This window comes from Morus notabilis, unplaced genomic scaffold (assembly GCF_000414095.1).
Source record: "Morus notabilis unplaced genomic scaffold, ASM41409v2 Scaffold322, whole genome shotgun sequence".
In the NCBI taxonomy this organism is placed as follows: Eukaryota; Viridiplantae; Streptophyta; class Magnoliopsida; order Rosales; family Moraceae; genus Morus; species Morus notabilis.
In genome coordinates this window covers 155,433-161,006 of record NW_010359499.1, presented here as the reverse complement: position 1 = coordinate 161,006, position 5,574 = coordinate 155,433, and the positions used below count along the sequence as shown (strand labels likewise).

At 31.6% G+C, this 5,574-nt stretch overlaps 1 pseudogene; it reads left to right on the top strand.

The window, feature by feature from the left end:
• The first annotated feature begins 3,382 nt into the window (after positions 1-3,382).
• On the top strand, positions 3,383-5,026 carry LOC21401840 (annotated as a pseudogene).
• Positions 5,027-5,574: the final 548 nt, after the last annotated feature.

Sequence of the window (5,574 nt, the reverse complement as noted above, 5' to 3'; positions counted from 1 at the left end):
TAACAATAATAATAATAATAATAATAATAATAATAATAATAATAATAATAATAATAATAATCCCCTCTAGAATTTTAATTCTAATTTCATGCATAATATTAATTAAAAGGGATAAAATTATTTTAGTACTTTCTGTTATAGCGAAACATGTTTTTAGTACCGTATATTTTTAATAATATTAAAACGGTACCTCAACGTTATTAAAAAATCTTCTTGGCACTCTAAAGTTATTTTTTAAGACGTAATGACCTTAATATCCTTCTATTTAATTAACCAAAAACAAATAAATCTATAAAAAATCATGAACTTTTTATTTTGTTGTTTTCTTTTAAATCTTTTAATGTTTTAATACATTTTAGGTTTTGTTTAAAAAAAATATTGGTTTCTAATTAATTAATAAGAATGGTAGTTTGGACATTACATGTCCTAAAAATTAGATCAGAGTTTCAAGAAGATGTTTTTAAAAATGTCAAGGTACCGTTTTAATATTATCAAAAACACAAACACATAAACTTTAATTTTTTGTCATTTCAATTTTTTGCTTGTCATTTCAATTTCAAAATTTGAAACCCAATCAAGTAAATATTGAGATACAATGCTACTTAAGCTTATACTATTAATTAGGTATTAATTTGGTATAAAATTTTGATTAAACTCAAGCCTTCTTTAAAAAAAAGAAAAAAAAAAAGAAACTATGGACATAAAGGCTTTAATTTGTTATGTTTCTTCCAAGAGAACCATACTTCCAACGTAATAGTACATGACAATAGAAGTATAACGAAATATTTATTCAGCGTAATTAAAGGGTGTAACACTCCGTACCGGTTCTACCTTAAAGTAACTTAGGCAATTACCTAAGGCCTCATTGGAACCAAGGTCCCCAATCAAAGGTTTTTTTATATATATTTTCACTTATATCCATTGTTGAGCGGCATTTCCGGAAGCATTGAACACGCAATAAATTTAAAAGTTCTCCCGAGTCCAAGCTCGTCAGAGCCCAAATTCGCCGGAGCCCAAACTCGCCAGATCTTAAGCTCTCCCGAGCCCAATCTCACCGTAGCCCAAATTCGCCGGAGCCCAAGCACACCTGACCCCAGGCTTGTCAGAGGCTAATCTCTCCTGAGCCGAATCTCGCCTGAGCCGAAAGTTCAAAAGTCGCGTGATGTCATCAGGTGATGCAACCGACACTAACTGAAGACACTGAATGATAGAAAATTAATTCTCATTGATTATTTATCAGTTTTAACTCACAAAAGGGTGAAAAGCCTCATTGTAATTAAGAGAGCATAAACTCTCGAATTAATGGAAGAATTAAACTCCCTCAATCCTAATGTACTATAAATTCCCTCAATTTGAGAGGAAAAGACGGATACTCATTTCTGAATACAATTGCCTTGTAATTGTCTTCATTTTGTTTTTGTTATTCATTAAGAGGTTCTTTGCGTTCTTCGAATGTTCTTCTAATTTTCTTAGATAATTTGCTTATTCAATCCAAATTACTAATCTAAAAACGTTAAATAAGTGTTGGAACATCCATAATTAATTGATGCTCAATTAACGCAAGGCTGTATAAAAGAAAAGCACCAAAAATTTTTGAGAGAGCCGAAACACTCTTGGAAGTTGGAACTTGGAGCAAAAACAGCCTAATTATTAGGCATTACAGATTTAGAGTACTATGAAACTATTAAGTGCCTTTTTAATAGATTATTATAAATTATCACATTCTTATTAATCCAAACGGCTCTTTCAAACAATTGTGAGATGCTTATCTGCAACTTCTTTTTCGTTTAGGAGATGCTTATAGAGTTTTTTATTTTTTTTTATTTTTGGTATAAAAAATGCAGATGAGATGAAAATGAAACCCAAACCAAATCTACTTAATAGTTTTGCGTTTAAAAAATATAAGAATTTTTTTTAAAGAAATCTAATTAAAATTTTCAAAAGATTTAATTGAATTTCTTAATTTTTTAGATTTTGTTTTTTTAATGAGTATGGGTCAAGATTTTTACTCTTTACTCTTAATTTATAACATTTTTAGTCGAATAATTATACCAACAAAAAGATATTTATCAAGAATAAGGAGTAAAAATTTAGACTCATACACTTTTTAAAAGTAAATTTTATAATTTTCTCTTTTTTAATTTATTAAAAGGCCCGGTAAAAAATTTTGCTTAACGCCCTAAAATTTCTTGAGCCGGCCCTGGTAACACTAGTCTTGAATAAAAATTTTTGGGTGTTACATATTTTCAACGTCAATATTACTCACTTCTACACAATAGCTAGGTTATAGGATGATCCTCCCGGAAGAATCATGAAGCCATATGGCTTCATATGTGTGTGTGTTTACGTATGTATATTTAAGGTATGTATTACAATTGAGTGAATCTGGCTACTCATTTTCGACTCACTTTCCTTAATAAAGCTACATACGGGACATAATTTCGTCCTTATAACTAATGAAATTATGAAGCCACATCATGAGTTTTTTTTTTTTTTTTTTTTCATTATTACTATTTTGGAGGAAAAGCTGCATTAGCACGTGATAAATTGAGGATTGAGATGTAAAGAGTTCATTTACACGCGTAAATCGAATTCAAAATTTGATTTGGTTTTCCAAAATAATATAATTCATATCAATCATACTGTCACATGTGGAACCATATCATAATTTTTTATGATTGCAGTATAGGTGGCCTCATCACACAAATATTATACAAATAGCCAACGGAATTCATGGGAGAGCTAGGGATTAAAATCATGTGAAACATTTGCAATTAATTAGAATTAATAACCTAAACACGTGGCAGTAAAAAGCGACCAAATATTACACTATTGGAACCTTTTTGGTGCACTACAGCAAAAAGTAAGGCCACTATACTCTAATGCTGTTAGCCACTAATTAATTTGTTTATAAACTTTTGGTTGTATTGCCGACACTGAAATAATTATGTATGAAGAAAACTAGATACGGTGATAATCAAGGCTAAGTGGTGTGAATGTGGCATTTTATATGCAATACATAATGGAATTAAGTAGAAAAATTAATGAAAAACGTTGCAGACATAAAAATGGGGACTTATGCATAGATTTATTCCAGTTCTCTTCTATAAAAGGGCAATAACTACAAAGCTTTTTTTCTCATAACAGTATATCCTTCCACTTCTACGGCCCCGTTCATTTCGCTGATTCGAGTTTAGAATTCGAGTTTTACTACAGTAAAAAGCTCTCAGAAACAGTCACATCTAACTTTTTTACTACAGTAAAAAACATTCACATAAAATCACATCTCAACTCGAATTCTAAACTCGAATCAGCGAAATGAACGGGGCCTAAGTCTCTTAATCATCTCTAGCTCACTATCATTTAGCTTCCACAAGAAAAAATGTCGTCTGATCTATGTGGTAAGCTTGAGACAGATGTGGAAATCAAAGCTTTTCCTAGTCAGTTCCATCACATGTTCAAACATAAACCTCATCACATATCCAATGTGTCCTCTGGAAAAATTCAAGGTTGTGATTTACACGAGGGTGAATGGGGAACTGTGGGTGCTGTGATCTACTGGAACTACTTCCATGGTAAGATGGTGATCTTTACGTAAGTGTATGTTTGTGTATCTATGTATACGCCACGTAATATATACTAAAAGCGCAATAATAAACGTGATGAAGAAACTTATCGTGAATATTGTTAATGCATATATACTTGTCAAAATTGAAATTATTGTTTTGTCCCATCTCTGTCCATCTAACAAGTTATATAAATCTAGTTCAATAAATGTCATTGTAAAACTGGTTTTTCAACATGTGTATTATTTTCCTCAAAATTTCTCTCATCTCCTCTTTCTTATAGAACGACCGGAGAAAAACAGTCTGCTTATTGTACTTGTATATGATAATCATACATACTCTTTTAATTTTCATCGAGAACATGTAATATCCTTTTTTCTTTCGATAATTTAACTTTTTCTTATAAAATATGCAAAATATTATTCTTAATTGAGCAATAATAACAATATCTATAACATGCAAACTTCAATTAAAAATTAACACTACAAGTGCTTCATCTCATGTATATGCAAAATATTGCATATGGGAGGAAACCAAGAGTTGCAAAGGAAATAGTTGAAGCCATAGACGATAAAAAGAATTGAATCACTTTTCAGAGTGATTGAAGGAGACCTTATGGAGCACTTCACCGGCTTTTTATCACTATTCAAGCAAATCCCAAAGTCCGTGGTGAGGGCAGCATTATCCACTGGACTCTTGAATATGAAAAGAAGCATGTCATGAAATTATACATCCCCATACATTGCTTGAGTTCGTTGCTGATGTCTCCAAAGATTTGGAAACTCATATTCTCGAGGACCATGTCTTTGGTAAGCTTGAGACAGATGTAGAAATCAAGGCATCTCCTAGTAAGTTCCATCACATGTTCAGACACAAACCTCATCACATATCCAATGTGTCCTCCGACAAAATTCAAGGTTATGATTTACAAGAGGGTGAATGGGGTACTGTGGGTGCTGTGATTTACTGGAACTACTTTCATGGTAAGATATATAAATGTATGTGTGTGTGTGTATCTATATTTTTATATGTAATCTATTAGCTACATGACATTTAAGGGAAAATGCGTTATTCTTGGATGGTTTTATACACGTTTCTTCAAGCGGGTTCGTCCTCATATTTTGATCGTTTCAAACCAGTTTATTAACATGTTTGGGACATTTTTGTCCCTTGCCTTTTTTTTTTTTCTTAAGCCTAGGTCAAGCCACTAGTCATAATCATACTCATTGGAATCACAACTCGAATCATAATTCAAAGTCTTATATGCGAGAAAACACTATAACAAAAAAGTTGAATTTAAACTTTTGTAAAAGAAAACATTAAAGCGAAAGAGTCTGAATTGTGAAAAGAACAAATAGTGGAGACTCGAGTTTCCTTTTGTTTTTCTTTTTCACTTTTTATGAATTTTACATTTATAAATTTTAGCAACAAGTTCATGTCCTGTGCTCACTTTTGATTAATTTAATAACAAAAATCATTTCAACAAAAAACAAAAACAACGTTTTGAATCAAAAGTTAAAAAAAAAAAAAATTATTTACAAAAACAAAACAAATCGACAATGTGTGACTTTAGATTTTTTATTTTCCTTATTTTGTTCTTTTGAATTTTTATTTTTTTAACGATTTGTATTATAACTTTTTAAATTCAAATTTTTATGAGTGAAAACACTGTTTAAATCTAATCTAGAGCGGTTTGAACCACTCCTCCAAACACACCCTTAAATCTTTGGCTTCATACTGTGCAACATTCTCCTCACGACCAACTCCAAGCCATTGTTGTACAGTGCAATGAGAGACTGACGCAAACACTGTTAATGCGGATTTTCGTCGCACCAGTGCAAAGCTTGTCGTTTTCTCTCTTTGATATGCAAAATAAACAAAACAAAGCTAGAGGCTGGGGGTGCAGATGTGGCGCCGGCTACACGCACTCCGACGCTCAAATCAGCTAATTGAAAGACGTCTAGAGTGGTTCGAGTGCACAGTGTAGTACTTTTTTCTTTAAAAGTGC